At 38.0% G+C, this 16,757-nt stretch overlaps 1 long non-coding RNA gene and 1 other non-coding gene across 2 annotated transcripts; both read right to left on the bottom strand.

Annotated features, from left to right (window-relative positions):
* Positions 1-412: 412 nt before the first annotated feature.
* On the bottom strand, positions 413-15,250 carry LOC137487913 (uncharacterized). Its single transcript, XR_011006723.2, has 4 exons — positions 14,966-15,250; positions 11,146-11,442; positions 5,309-5,508; positions 413-2,105 (listed from the first exon to the last, which is right to left on the bottom strand). It is a non-coding gene; the product is annotated as an uncharacterized lncRNA (long non-coding RNA).
* Positions 11,311-11,397, bottom strand: dre-mir-9-1 (microRNA 9-1). Its single transcript, NR_029995.1, has one exon. It is a non-coding gene; the product is annotated as a microRNA 9-1 (primary transcript).
* Positions 15,251-16,757: the final 1,507 nt, after the last annotated feature.

Below are 16,757 nucleotides of genomic sequence, written 5' to 3'. Positions count from 1 at the left end.
TGTGAATAAGTTTAATTTTTGGTGGTTTAATTGGCTGGTTAAAATTCAAGCACAGTCTCAGGGTTTCGCCAAAGCGTGTATCAAATCAGCAGCGTTATAGACTGCACTACACTAATGCACCTTGTCTCTTGGCGCACAGCCATGCAGATTTTAAGCTGCTCTTAGCAGCCAAGAAATGTTGTTGGACTGTAATATTCTAGACTTGATCTGGCTCATTTGTTGTTGAATAACCTTTTATAAATGAACAATCTTCCAAATGAAACCATATCGGTTTTATTTTTCCACATCCAGAGATATTTGGATCCAGTTTCTTGCAAAATGTAACATTGTCTTCAAGATGCTTATATTTAATCAAATATTAGTCAGAGTTGTTTTCCTTGATGGTCTCAAAAACACACAAAAACACCAAGTCTTCAAAGTAAACTTTTATTAATATCCATAACAGGACATTGTTAAAAGGCACATGTGGTAATACCAAATATAAGTCACAGTGAACAAAATATCTCATATTTGTGTTCAACTGCAGCATGAAAGAACGTACAATAAGGAAAAGAATAAGACTACAGCAGTACATGTTAAAAAAAAGATCTATATCATTACAGGACTATGACTAGCTAAAAACAACTCTCTAGGAAATCAGTAAAGTTAAATTGCATAGTAAAAGGCCCCATTTATCAGTCCATTGTCTTCACATTTACTTGATTTGTCAAACTTTGCAGGGAAGTGAAAATGATTATCTAAATTTCACTGATGTAATTTAAAATTACTTTAAGGGAAAATATAATAAAATAGATTGCACATTTCTCGTCAGATATCTCGGTTTTACTAAAGGGATTGAAATTAAGAAAGTAACTATATTATTGTTTGCACACAATAACTTTAAATTTGTTTGCACACATTAACTCTAAAATTCTCTTCAAAAATCTCAGTTTTACTGATTTAATTGAAAAAAGAATTTGAAGATTATTCTAAAATAGATTGCACTATTCTCTTCAGATATCTCAGTTATACTGAGGTCATTAAAATGTTTATGAAACAATTCTAAAAATATTTTGCACAATTCTCTTAAAATATTGCAGTTTGACTGTAAATTATTTTAAGAAAAATATTATAAAACAGATTGCAAAATTCTCTTCTAATTGTACTATATATTTAAAACACTTGCAAATTCGATAATTCTTCAATTTCTGCTAAGACTGATTGTAGCACAAATACAGAGAGACATTTAGAGAGCATTTAATACCCTTTAAGATTGTTTCCATTTTGATTGTTGAAACAAAAATAAAAAAACTAAAATCTTCACAGTTTGTTTGTTTGTTGAAGTCAGTTTTAGTTGGAATAAAATATTCAAACGTATCCGGTTAAATCTTCATCTCCTGTCATAAATAGCTGCTCTGATCTGCTCTGATTCTTTTCAAAAAGATTGCAAGCCCAACGCAATTGCATAGAAATTAAAGACAACAGCTCTCTGTCCAACAAGTGTGTGACGCACAACACACTGAGCTGTCCAATCAGAGTGCAGTATCGTTCACGGCTGCCGTGGGTCTCACACTCATACATCGCAGAATCTACAGAGCCTTATTTCTAATGATTTATGTTAGATTTCAGTTAGTAATCAGTTTGTGGTATAAAAGTGCATTATGCTAAGGATTGTTCCAAGATAGACTAGATACGATAGGGTAACTGTGTATTAAATTCATTTAAAAGGCTAAACCTAATCATTTATGTCTTTTAAATGGCCTTTATTCACTGTAAAATACTCAGATATATATACAGAATACAAATAAATATGTATATACTAAAACACAGTTTGATAAATACTTTAACCCAGACCTGTACAAAGAAAGACTAACAGTAATACTTTAAAACGCATTCTAATACACTTTTTTTTTTACCACACACACACACTCTTGGCTCACAGCAAACAGCCAACAACGGCTGTTATATCTGCTTTACAACTGCCAAGATTGAAGCCAAATAGAACATAAAGTGCTTTTTTATCTGATGTTGGGGTGCATGCATAGTAAAGACCCGTTTAATTCCATCCGCCATCGTCTGTATGAATGATCCTCCATTGAATGGATTTTACGTTACCCCGTTTGACTCTGAAAAGACAAAAGAACAGGAAATCTGTTTAGTTAAATTGCTTGATTGTTTGTTTGTTTGTTTTTTTTCCAAAATATTTAACCATTTAATAAACAAACTATTTAAATTCAAATTAGGTCTTTTTTATTACTGAGAACTGGTTGCTCTTTGGTACATCGTAATGTTCTTATTGGATTTTTAAGGGTTAAAATGAACATTGATATCATTTATTTATGTGATTCCAAACCCATATGAATCCTTACTCATAAAAAAAAGTTTTCTTTTATTGAAATCTGTGGTTCTATGCAGATCATTTCACATACAAATATTCCAAGATATTCAACAAAAGCTGCTTTATAGTGGAAAAGGGTTCTTTAGATCAATAAAATGTCAGTCACACACAAAAAGCTTGATTAAAGTTTCTATGGAACCAAAAAAGTGTCAATTTATGACGTTTCCAAATTTGTTTTGTAACCAAATCTTCTTTTGCATTTACTCTTAGTCTACTGTAGTCAACATTTAAAGTGGATCATCCCCTTTCATCAAAGTTGTTTTTAAACATTTCTTAAAACATTCTTGTCTTTGGACAATTTTGAAATCTTAAAAAAAAAACTACTTTTTAATGACTTTAAATAGTGGCTACTGTATTTTTCCTAAATTCTGGGGTGAACAAGTTTGCAAACAAACTGCTCAGACGACCATGTCTCATGCAGGCCACAGTGAGTGCCAGGTTAAGAGATTGAGGCCGGAGTTGACAGTGTTTCTGTGCTTGGTACAACATGGAACTGAAGCAAAGAAGAGGCATGTGACACAACCTAAACCCAGAGAACTCTAGAGTTTAGTCACTCCACGTGGCTTAGACAAGCAACATGAGGCGTGCGGGTGATTAAGCTGATCAAACATTCATCCATATTTATGGGGCAGCAATGACTCCATGCTTTTGTTTTTTTGGTTAAAACTTTGAATAACAGTGTGCTCACATTTACACTGCTCTACGAAATGTCACAGTTATTTTAATAGGGATCCACAAGATTGGGAATTTCATTCAAAAAGCCAAAAAAGTCCTTGTGCAGATTGAGTTTGGCACACAAAAATCATAGTGTCAATCAAAAGTCACCCTTTATACATCACTACACCATCAACAATAGAAAACTGCCTGTGAAAAACGCCTAATGTGGCCACACCTTAAGTGTGAGTGGAAGTTTGGGCATGATGGTCGGCGCCGGTATCATGCAGCAACAAACGTGCCTTTCTTTCATTCTTTCTTTCATGATTTCCCTCCAGTTGTCTTCCCTAAATGAATAGTCATTGGAGTGTTACTGTGTCTCTGTCTCCCTCCTCCTGTCCCGGTTGAATAGAAGACTGAATTGAGCAAACAGTCAGCCTGTCAGCTCAATAGGCAGTCTGACCATGAACTCCGAATCCTTCCCAGGCACACAGCATCATCGTTAAGAGGGGGAGGGAGAGACAGAGGAGGAGGGGGAAGGCAGACAGACTCAGACTTTGGGAGGCCCTGGTGCCCATTTTTTTGGGGGAGCCTCGTCGTGGTGGTTCCCAAGGCTGGTGCCTGTGTGGAGAGGCGAGAGCAGCTGCTCAGAAAAGGGGAGCCTTGTGTGTCTGTGTGCGTGTCTGCCCCTTTGCCCAAGCCCCAGCCACCTCGCACGCTCCCAGACACAAGCTGCCACAGATTCTTCACTCCTTTTTTCATCTGATGTGCTTTGGGCTTTGTTTTTACTGTGCATAATTTACTGTGCCGTCCCTCTCAGCCGCTCTTCCCCCAGTTTGCCACCTGTTTACTGTGGCACACTTAGATTACTGAAAACAATGACGTGATTGTGGACCCAGTACAACTGCAATCCTGTAATTCTCTTTTACCTGCACAAAGAGTTTTATCTCTTGTGAACAACCGAATTCTTGTTTCAGAATTTAGAAAGTAGAAATGACATTGTAGTTGAGATAAAAGTGGAAAGTTTTGGTTTCAGTTTGTGGTAAATTGTTTTGTGGAGCTGTTCTGCTCACATTAACATTTGCTGCTACCTGGTTATACGATAGCATTTGAAGGTTTGGGGTCAGTGTTAAAGAAATTGGCACTCGTATTCAGCAAGAATGCATTGAATCGATTAAAACTGGCAAGAATGAAGATGTATATAAGACAAAATAAACTTTCTTTTCATAAAAAAGACCCAAAAATCTGTCTAGTTTTCACAAACTGCACAACTTTTTTTCAACTTTGAACAGAATAAATGCAGCCTATTACTTTCCAAAACAGTCTTACCAAATAAAGCTGCAGATATACTTAATGTCTTGACACACAGTGTACCAGAGTACAGTAAAATTGCCATGTAATACCATTCCAATACCATAGTAAACATGGTATTAATATAGCACAGTACCTTTTATTTACTTTCTAAGTTCTGAGCATCACTGTTAACACCCTAGCCCTCAACTGGCTTATAGTATTGTCTGGAATTTCAGTGATGGGACCTGAACAAAAGCAGCCCTCTGAGTGAATGAAGGACAATGGCCCGTATTGTTTACTTTGCTAACTCACTTTATCAGGCACAGCCGACTCTAATTGGTGTTTTGGTTAAGCGGTTTTTAAACTTATAGCTTCCTGGCCTTAATAACAGTGTGCCGCAGCACACTGGCCACAGAGAACAATACAGAACTTGTCTGGCTAACGACTCTTAGAAACCAAGACGTACAAAAGAGTCCGTCCTCTCTATAATGCTCCCTACTACTCAAAATTGTTTGATTAAAAAAAATATGCAGAATAATCCAAGCGTATGGTTTCTATAGTTATGCAAGAGTCCATTTTGCTCATTCAAACTCTCTGTCATGGGAAAGCTAATATGTCGACTGTGGATGAAAGCTGGAAAGAAGTCTTGCTGTTCTTCTCAATAATGGCGGCACGCCATCTCTGTGGCTGGCATGGTACAGCGACGGGGCAGCAGAATCCCTGATGGCGAGCTATTCAGTGTTGATGCCCGCAGATGCAGCTCTGCCTCCGCCATTGTGCCTGGGAATGATTTAATGCAAACGACTACAAAATATCTCCCCGCCCCCTTCAGCGCCTATCAAAACCAGGACGTGTGATATTCACAATTAACAAACACATCTGCCGTAATGAACAGTGCCTCCGAGCAGGGGGAGACAGAGGGGACCGTGTGTGTAAAAGAGAGGAGGGTGTTAGATGATGCAGGAGAGTGATGGTGGGTCATACCTGCTTATTTTTCACTTCCATGTAATGCCCGCATGCTCTAAGATGGTGGCTTTGTGCAAACTGCATCTCGTGACGAGAGGAAGGGGGCAGGCGAGCGATGAAGGGGAGGGGAGCAGCAATGCCAGTAGGACAACAACCACATTATGACCTGCCATGCTTCTTCGCCCATTCCTTTCCTTGGCATCAAAGGTGGTTGGTCTCTACAAGAGTGAAAACAGAAAGATGAAGGAGGAAGACGAAGGGCATAAATGCATCAGCATGTGAGAGCATAAGCAGGATTGGGCATGCGCGCGCACACACACGCACACCTTTTCATGTCTGTTCTCATGGTAAAGTCTGCCCTGAGCATGCAAATGACTTTCATTATGCAAATGCATGCAAATCAGACCCAACCATCTGAGAATCAAGGCTGGGAAAAAATCTACACAGAGATATTGAATGAAAGAGACAGAGAGTGAAGGATAAATCCTTTGGGTGGCAGGAGGCGGCTAACAGAACTAAACGCCAGTAGAGGAACAACGGTGTCCCAGAGAGCACAAAAATGCCCTTTTAGGATTGTAACACGCTCTTTCTTCATGGTGTTTTAGTGTGCACACAAAACACAAATCTTATTTAAGTATTAAAAAAGCAGTTTTCCAAACATCGAAGGCTACTGATCCGTGTCATAGTGCTAAATTAAATGGTAAAAGTTGCTCTACAAGTATGCATGTTTACCCCCTGCTGAAGAGGGGCTATGAAAATATAATAAACAACAAGATGGAAGACATATTAACACAAAAGGAATGTTTTAGACAACACTGAAACAGTGAGGGATGAAACATGAGCTTCTACTTAAACATCCATGTTAAAGTAATTTGTAATTTTTAAACTATGAATCCTTCAAAATCATCTTAAAAACCCAAGGATCTTGGATGTCTTGTGGACGATCCCACACTACCAGATATAAAGGTGCAAACACTGTCACTGGTGGTGTTTCTTCTCAAAAAGGTACACTCTTATATTTGATATTTTTCACATTTAATGGATGGACATCAGTAGAAATCTTGGTAGAGGCAGCTTTTAAGCCTTGCATATGGGAAATGTGTGACAAGCTAGTTTTAGGGAAGATTCCTTCATTGGTAACTGAAGGTAGAGGTGGTTTTTGTTTTTTAGGGTGCCATTGGCCATGCTGGAGTGTGAGAGAGCTGGCTTAGGGGTAAATAAAGAGTAGGATTGGAGGGGTGGGGTTCTGCTGAAAGGCAGCAAACCTTCTCTAATTGGCACTTGAAATTTTTTTTGCTGTGGCTGGATAAAGTGGACCCTCTCTCAAGACCACTCCAGACGCTTGCTGGAAAAGTGCCTTATGCAAATACTGCAAATAGGAGCCATTGTCAGGCCTCTGACATTAACAGCTGAGGTAACAATAGGACTGTGTGCTTTCAGTGGACATGTAGGTGTGTTGAAGAGAGCGCAGGACAATGTGGCAGAGAGTGGACAGCATGTGAAAAGCCATCCAAATGATGCTTCGGTGGGGGGCAATGTCACTTCAACAGAGCAAGTACTAATTCGCCATGCCCAGGCCTCAACAGAATAGCCCATTAAAATTGAACATTCAAAAAGATTTATGACTTTTCATCATCTGGAAATTTGTTTTCTCCACCTGCTTTTCCAGTCACCAGCTTAAAAAAAAATCGAAATAACACCCAATGTTATTGTCATGTTCGCAGTCAGCTATTTTTCAGACACAGCCTAAACATGATGACATTATTCAATTGCCCATTCATTCCTTTAGACTAAATTTAAATGTCTAAACGTGAACGGTGTGGTCTTCTTGTCGCCGTACAGCGCGTGTGATGAATCGGCCTTTCATGTAGTCAGGACAGCGTTTGGCTACACCTGTTACTGCTGAGTGTTTAATCCCCTTTGTGTGTGTGGGCCCATTGACTTCACTAACAGCCTAAAGGGAATTCACAGTTCTTTGGGGCGACGTCAGGGCGGGAGGGGGGTCAGAGAAAACGGCGTCTATTCCTCAGTTTCCTCTCCAACAGTGCAGCCATTTTGGGGCTCGGTTGGTGAGTTCCGTCCAAAGAAAGAGAAGCATTGCCGGGGGCAGGAATCAGAGCGCCGCTCACCAAAAGCAGCCTGGCTGATGTGACTGGGATGCTGTCAAAAGGTTGGTAAAGGAATCCATTGTCTCTGTGACAAGTGGACTGGCTCTATTGACAGTACAGTTGATGGGAGAGGGGAGGAGGGTGGTAAAGATAAGGGCATAATGCCTGTTTTTCTAGTTGACACTTGAAGTCCGAAACGCAAAGTGCAAAAAATACACCATTCGCGCTTTTCCTTCCTGTTCCTCTGTTCCGTGCTCTAAAGAAAAACTGAGAAGAGACCATTCGGAGTTTGATTAAAAGCCAGCAGCAGTGGCATTCATTCTTCCTCACAGGCCTTGACGTGTCAAACCTGAATGCTACCTGCTGCCTTTATGCTAATCAGTCATTGCTAACCATTCAAGAAGCATATTGTTGATATTCACTTAAAATTGAAGGTCAGTGCTCTTAGATCTTTTTTTGTGTGCATATATATGAAAAAATAAGTCTAAATTAAGTAACTACAGCAAAAGGGACAGCCTCAATGAGAGGAGAAAGGACTGTGTTGATCTGCTACACACAGGTTAAGTTTAATGCTTAAAATGCTTGTACTATCAAGGCCAGCTAAGTTTTTAAGTTTGTTGCACAGATTATTGCTAAAATAGCAAACAATCAGGTTGGAAGACATTGATTCTCAATGTGTTTAAGGAACTTTATCACTGTACACAAATAACAGGGTTTTAGTGCACTGCAATTTGTAGAAAGTAGTCTAAAACCATGTGCAGGGCATGATCTAGTCAAACCTAAGGGAACCAATTGTGCAGTTGTAAAGCACATGAAGTACCGACTTAATCAGTCTGGCTCAAACTAATTCATCTGCTCTCACTGACAACGTTTAGACTCTATTTGTCTTTTGCTTTCAGAGACGAATAGTTTAATCCCTGCACCTGCAATGCAGCAGCACTGTGTGTCTGTGGCTTCAGCAGCAACACAAGCTGAATGACAGCAGCTCTCCACACAGATTTCCTGTCATTTAGTGTACATCACTACATCTGAAGTGCAACTGTTACTAAACAGCATTGCTCGAACAGTAATTCGATATCTCCAAACAAGGTCCAATTAAAATTACTTTTTAGGGAAAGCTGCTGGTGGTAGCAATCACAATCTTTAGAGTGAATGGGAATTCTAGTATTGCCCTGCTTTTTAAGTTTTTTTTTAACAATTAAAAACTCTTCAGATTCATCTGCTGAATCCACAGACCTGCATTCAGGACCTTCCCAACAAGCTTTGACACTTAGAAAGCATCCATCCCAAAGCTGGCACCATCCCAGCCCCATTTACACCACAGCCAACTGTCACATCCAATCAAGAACCTCTCAGCACAAACTTAACAAATTCGAGTCCAGACAATCGATGTTTGTTTCTCAGCGTTGGCTCCAAGGTCCGAATGCATTCGCAGCTTAGAATAGGAGCCAGATTTGCGTGGGAACACTTTAGCCCATTAATTATTCAAATGCATGAGTTGAATCAAGCACCGGGTAGGTGTTGAAAAAGACAATGGGGTAACGAGTGAATGACAAAAGTAACCAGTGAATGAGCTTGAAGACTAATACTTCACTGAACTGGGTTTTAGTATAGGCACCCGTGGGTGATTGTCATGTGGACCTTGCGTTAAGCCTTGGCCTGCTGCTCTCAGACTAGCAGCTTACGGATTAAACGTGATCATGTTTGACCGAAATGCCATCGCACTCCATATAAACCATAGATTTTGTATAAAAATAAACATCCTGTATCTAGACATGGGACGATAACGTCAAGGTTTTAAAACTGCCAACATTTTCTGCTATATCATTCCTCAGGTATGAGTACGATTTTTTTTTTTTACATGTTTTGTTTTTTAGGACAACAGTATCTCCTGCAGAAAAGATCTCCAAAAATTCAATATTAAATTGTACAGAAATCTGTGCTTTTGAAACAAATGAGGCCAGCAGATTCAGTGATTTATTTGAATTATTTAGCCTGACACCCCAGGTACACAACATCATAAGACATTAATATTAGGTTAGGTGTAGGTTGTGACGTCATGTGACCAAAATTCAATGTTTAATCAGCGTCTAAGGATAACATTAATTTGACATCCAATATTGACTTCAAATGACATTGATATTTGGTTTATTTTAGGTTGTGTTGGAAAGTAACCAAAATCCAATGTCGAGCCAACTTTTTAAACCAACATCATATTGACGTCAAATACTGACATTTATTCTTCAGGTATGGTAACCAAAATCCAACTACTGATAGACATCATAGTCGTAACGTCCACACAACTTCAAGCTGTAACATCATTAGATGTTGATATTTGGTTGATTTTAGGTTGGACTGTGGACACTGACGTCAGCCTGAAGTTGGGTTCTGATGTCAACCTGATTTTCATTTACAAACAAAATGCAACATCCCCTCGATCTTGGGGTACAACAGCATTCTGACATTATTATGTTGACCCTCTGTGGTTGCCAGGGTGTTTACTGTTCTAAAATATTTTAAATGTTTCTCAAACATTTAAAATCAGAATCTTGTACTTGCCCATGCCTACCTGTATCATATTTTAATCTACATAAGAACCTACATATAATCAGTGGGATACTACTAATCATTGCTCAGCATTTCTTCTGTTGTCTGCATTATTTGTAATGAAAGCCATTGCCTACTGACGTAAATGTTGCTTTTCTTGTTCCTCTTAATTTTTCATGTATTCTGTGCCGCTATGAATCAAAAATCTCATTTATTTGTTTAATTTATGACAGATCTAGTCTCTGAGTAATGCAATTTACTCCAAAAAACTAGTCTTATGATTTGTCTGATTTAATTTTAACGCTCGCATGTATCATAAATATGAACAAACTCCATAACAGGCTTCCTCAAAGAAAGCAAAATAAATACATAAATGAATAAATAAATGAATATAAATAAATAAGTATGTATGTATGTACAGTATGTATGTATGTATGTATGTATGTATGTATGTATGTATGTATGTATGTGTGAGAGAGAGAGAGTGCTCAGCATAATAGAGTACACCCCATTTTGAAAGTGAATATAGTCAATGTATTTTGGTGCATTACAAAAACAGATTTATCAAACAAATAAATTTATTTAGACAATAATTTAAGTCACTAAACATATTAAAAAATTTAACCATAATACAATTAAATTCAAGTAAAATATTGCAAGTAAAATTGCAACCTACAAAATTTCAACTAAATTGTTCCTTTATATATATATATATATATATATATATATATATATATATATAGCTTTTTTTTATTTTTCCTCTTTTTAAAATAAGTATTTAATATTTTTCTATAACATAAATTTGGGTGTGCTAGTTTTTGGACCGTTATCTTAAGGTATTTTGTTACATAAGCTCCGGATTTTGTTTCAGTGCTGACTACTCTAATGTATTTGCGCAAATATAATATTGTATAGCTCCCTTTTAAAAATATGAATTTAAAAGATAGATTTGTGAGGAGGGGTGCACTTATATAAGCTGAACATGTAGATGATTTGTATTTTAGTTCTCCTTGAAATTTCTAACGCACCTTTTACAATAGCATTATGTACACTAAAGTACTATTTTTACCTGCATAAAAAGAGCAATGAGAGAGACTGGGTATATGAGGAAAGATGATGTTGCATTATACTTTATATGAGAAGCAGGAGGAGATAATCACAGCTTATTTCTCGAATTAAGAACTAAAAAATGCTGCTTACCTTCCATATCAGCACTGATGGAGGCCATTTTGTGGCTTGCTCTCACAATAAAATGATGCAGAGATTGAAACTGAGAGAGAGGGAGACTTGGGAGGGAAAAGAGGAGAAGAGGAGAGGGGAGGAGTACAGATCTCAAGGTGGGGTGATGCCTTTCAGGTGTGTAATGGGATTCTTGTTACTTTCGGTTATCTAGCTTTATGAAGAATGAATAACACTCATACAGCTAGATAACCAAAGATAACAGCCAACCCCTCCGGCCACCCATCCATTTCCATCCAACCAGGGCTGAACTGCAACCTGAAAAGAGAACAGTTTTTTTGGTTAGGGTTGTAATTAGAAAGTCAACTGTATTTAGATCAACTCTAGCGTTAATTAAAACTGATGTAGGTTATCTGTAAATGATCACAGTGCTGAGACTGCACTGCTTTCAAAACTGTTTATTTCTCCTGCATCTCTTGATTGGGTAGCTTAAACTTGGCTATGACTTCACCAGTCTGTTTAACCAGCCTGAACTGGTTTATAGAGATGCAAAGAGTCCATTCACTTTCTTGTTGTCTCTGTCTTAACATTGCAGGCTGATCATTCTCCCTGGGTGAGAGATGGCTTCAAACGCATCCCGCAAAGGCTGGGATTTATTTTTAAATAGGGGGGAAAAGACCCTGACTGTGCTGATGGAAAAAAAGGAAAATTAATAGTAACACTGGTTGCTTTAGTTTTCCGCAGATTTACCCTCAAGTTGTTGTTTGTGTTTCAAAAGCTTGTCTTTCACAGCAAAGTGCTAGAATCATGAGGTCTTTCTCTCTCTCAGCCTCACTCACTTTCTTTCTCACAACTCTGTCAATCTGATTTTATGCAAATAAAAGAGGAGCTGGTCCAATTAAAAGCTTTTGTGTGAGAGGAGCCCCTCCCCATACTCTCTCAGAGGTGTTGCAATCAAAGAGGAGAGAGAGAGAGAGAGATAGTGAGAGAGAGAGATTCATTACTTATTACAGCCTTTCAAGCCTAGTGAAAATGGCGACACAGGGGCGAGTTCAAACACTTTTATTTACTCTACACACAGCTCATCATCTAATTATTTTACTAACAGCACCAGCACATTGTTAACAGGACAAAATGTCCTCAGCCAACTAGCCTTTCTGACTGTAAATTAGAAAGCTTGAAGCTTCCCTGTAAATGAACAGTTAGCACACACAAACATTCTTGTATGATACACAGGTAGGCATGTATCCTTTTAAAATGAAAAATAATGATTGACAAATATTATGGCACATTTAATTAATAATTAAAATTATTATAATGACACAAATGTGATTACCTCACATCTAGTATTAAAAGCAACAATAATAACCATAATTGGTTGTTGCTATATGATGTGTAGATTATCACAATACTTGTATGCACGGCACATTTCGCATATTTCTGCTTGTCACATTTCACATTGCACTGCAAAAAATATTAATTGATGCCAGGAATTTGTTAAAAGTCTCACTAATTAACTAGTCGATTAAACTGGAGGGATTTAGTTACAAACTGATCTTTAAATCTAGCCACCTAACACCGCAGATATGCACTCGTGATTTGCTGCAGTCGTGTGACTGAAGCGATTACAGGCTATAAAAATATTTATTTTGTGCTCTGTTTAATCTTAATGATTCGAATCACACCGTTGCAACATATATGGCCAATCTACAGTATTTCTGATATATTTTAACCTGAAATAAATCAGGATAAAATCTGTAACGCAAAGGTTTTCATGAAATCATGGTTAGCATAATTCAACTGGTTCGCGTTTCGTTGTTGCTAATGAGAGTTATATGTAATGGAAACAATTGCAGATGTGATATTCTGCATTTTACATCATTTCCTTATTTGTTTCTTTCTGTTCGTTTGCATTATTAGATATGCTTAATGCAAATGTGTGTTTTTATATTTTGTCCCAGTGAAAGGGCAAGAATTTTAGCAATTTAGACTAATATGAACTAACAAAAAAAGTTAAACCCGATATAACCTAGATTTAAATAAGAAACTAAATTAAAAAGGCTGTTCGTGTTGATTTAAAATAGGGCATACAAGCTAAAACGTTTTAATGAAACTTTAGAAAGTTTGTACACTTGTCCAAAAATTAAAAGGGGAATAATTTTAAATCATACGAACTGATTTTGTTTTGTCAATTAACTGATTGTTGTATTTTATTGTGTATTTAGTTTTTTTTTTCAGATCTACTATTAAAATTAAGTACTATAAATATCCTAAAGCTGTTTACATAATTTATCATCTAAAAATCTGTTTTTAAATTTTTTGTTGCAGAATTCTTTTAGTCCAACTATCCACCTAGGCCTATGTATTGTCTTTTAATTTCACACATTTTCGCTATAGTCTCGATGTGTACAATATGTATACAATGTGATCACTGTAAACTATTTAAAAATAGAATATTATACTTTTAACTACCTGCCTCTCGAGTAAAATATCCCTCCCTCTCTAAAGCGCGTCCCACGTAGGAGGAAAAAAGCAAAATGTGAGAAAAAAATAGCTATGCCCGGTTGTCGACTTAATAAATACACTTTATTTCAGTGCTACTGGGTGAGATTAAGATGTTTCTTAACAGAGACAGACCACACCTTAACGTCCGCTATGGTGATTTTTAAACGAGCCAGATTGGCTGTAATCTAACAGTAACTTTTTTTATGCCTCACCAATGTTCTCCACAATAATTCAGACTCCTGATAGCTTGTGATTCTGTCACAATAAGCATACTGATTAAATGCAAGAAAGACTTGACACGTAGTCAATACATATATTGAATTTACAGAAGCATTTGTAATGTCGGTCATTCTTCGATATGATTGTTAATATTTAGGCTATTAATATTGTGGGGTGTCTAGGCATACTTGCATATAGGCTATGTCGGTGTAAAATTTTATCATCCATTATAAATTCAATTTTGTAAAACATTCATCAGTATCTATATGATACACCCGACAGATCAAAACGCGCGTGAAAGAGGCACGTGGAGAGCAGATATTCGGCCTTGTGATAAATCTGAACGCTGACCATCAGGATTAGACACGTCATGCGCAAGGCCTCCTTTTCATAAACACCCTACAACACAATTTTACAGTCATTGTGCCTTCGTTACAGAAACACATATAGGCTGTTTAGTATTTTTTTTCAATAATACTTTTTATTATTTCAATTACAGTCAGATGGTGTATATAACCCCAAATTGTGTTGTTATTCTTGCTTTATCATGTGGTTTAATGATTAAAAAATAGATTCAATCAAAACTAATCAACAAACACAAACCTGTTTATAATAAAACTATACATATTCTCAGTGAAAGCATTTAAATAAAACTAAAAGACTGCTGACATTTTCTATTATTAATTTTTTTTACATATAATTTTATTTTACGATTTTGTTCAGAAAGCACAGAAATTGGCATATTAAAGTCCCATCAAAGCACTGGCTTTACACCATTAATTTACAAATTAGAGTAGAAGCTCCATTTTCAGACATGAGTTGAGTGTTTTCTGCATAACGGTTTCCTAACGCTTAACCCATTCACTCAATGAAAAATAAAATGCCGACAGATATGATATGATTGACTATTTCCATATATTTGCGTCCAAAAAGGATGCACGCGCCCTGATCACTCCTATAACATTAGCGCGTCTCGAGCGCCAAACCTTAACGACCGCTACACGCGCAACCTGTTCTGGGAGTTATCAATTCGCGCTTCACCCTTGCAAAAACACCATTAAAAAATCGTCCACTGAAGCAGTCTACTATGCAAACGTAAACTCTGGCTTATACTCACTCCTATCCTCGAGCATCGATGGTATTCAGGACCGATCGCAATGATAAATATGCGCGTGCGAGCTGCGTGCACTCCAGAATGTTGTCTTGCGCTTTGGTCCTCCGCTTCATGGCTGCGGCTCCGCGTGACGTTGCAGTGGCCCCATCCATTCAGCTTCTCCGTATCGGGCTGCACGCAGTCTTTTCACCCATATTTCCCATTGAGATGCTCCTCTCCTCCCCTACGGAGAGTGAAATGAGCTGCTCGTTGTCCCCCCTCTTATCATTCCGCGTATTAAACGCTTGTGGGCCTCATCCTGCAAGCCAAAAAACATATAGCATATTTTAAGCCCTCCCCTTATGACACGTTGCGGTTACAATTTGTCCCCACCCTCTCGAATTAGCAATGCAATGCTGCTTAAATATACTGAGAAGCATTTTAATTTGCGCTCTTTTGTTAACAATTACGCTCGTAAGTGCTTTCTATAATAGGTTTTCTTAGGCTAGACGTAAAAATAAAGGTTCCAAATGGGTAATGCTATTTTGGGCTTCCAAAAAACCTTTCTTAAAAAGGCCAATTTTCTTAGTTGGAAAAAGACTTTAATAACCGTGAGAACCTTTTTTCATCATCAGTAATGTTTTGTAGATTGGAAAGTTTTCACTCGAAATAGTGATTCCATTTTCCCCAGTGATGCCTTATAACATCCAAAAGAGCATTTATTTCTATGGTCTTTGTAGAGTCATGTGATTGATAATGTGAACAACAGTTTAATAACCTAAATAATCCTCTTCACTATAACCTACGAGAGATCGGGGATTTTTGTTTCACGGGTTTTCATCAATCCTCAATGCCAACAAAGAATCTTGATTTTGAAGTCCATGTTAAAGGTTCTTCGTGGAACCATTAATGCCATAAAACATTTTGTTGGCACAAATCAATTAATGCGGCTTGGTGCAATTTAGTCTGACCATTTGCTGCGTAAAGATTCATTCCATAAGCATCATTCTATATCTGCATCATCCGTAAGGCCTCGATTGTTGTGATGCAGTAGTGAATAAGTGCCCCTTGTAGGAGAACCAAGAACACTTTGACTTCGAGACTCCTTTAACAGTAACCCACAGTCTAAATCAAGTGCACTTGCTCCCAGCAACCCTTTGTCTTTGCCTTTTTTCCGTAAGTGTCTAGGAATGTGACCACTGAATCGGCAGGGTGAAACCGTGCAAATCAGCTTTAACCGTCAGGACCGAGAGTAGACCCCAGACAAGGGGACAGAAAGAGGTCTCGGTAGGTTGATTATCATAAGAATCAGATCGCTGGGGATAAAAATCTCCTTTGAATAAATTACCGGTTCAATAGGAGGCGCGACTGCCAAATAGACAACTCTGTCAGAGGCCGCTGGTCTTGGTTTTTCCATCAGTCCCTTTTTTCTAAAAGCCCAGGCTCTTTATGCATTCTCTGTCTCAAATTCCACCGATTTCCATCGTTTGCTGTCTTTTCTCCAGATCTTGGTAGCACGCGAAAGCCGCTGTTACCAGGGCACCTGGGGCACCCAGGCCTCGAACCCTTCGTGAAAGCCAACCCGTCGAGGAGTAATGAGTTAGAGATAATACGCCAAAGCTTCTTGTCCGCCAGGGATGCTGTGAGAATCAGACAGACTCTGCTCAGTGATGGCACGTCCCAGGGTTATTATCAATTATCAACCGACAACATGTTTCTACTAGTCCATTGCTTTAACACATTTCATTCATTTCCCGAGGGATTCCCCAACACGTTTAATCACCGGCCTAATCAATTAGAAATAAACAAGCGCGTT

This window comes from Danio rerio, chromosome 16 (genome assembly GCF_049306965.1).
Source record: "Danio rerio strain Tuebingen ecotype United States chromosome 16, GRCz12tu, whole genome shotgun sequence".
Classification (NCBI taxonomy): Eukaryota; Metazoa; Chordata; class Actinopteri; order Cypriniformes; family Danionidae; genus Danio; species Danio rerio.
Note: the sequence above shows the minus strand (reverse complement) of the source record. Positions and strands in the feature narration are given on the sequence as shown.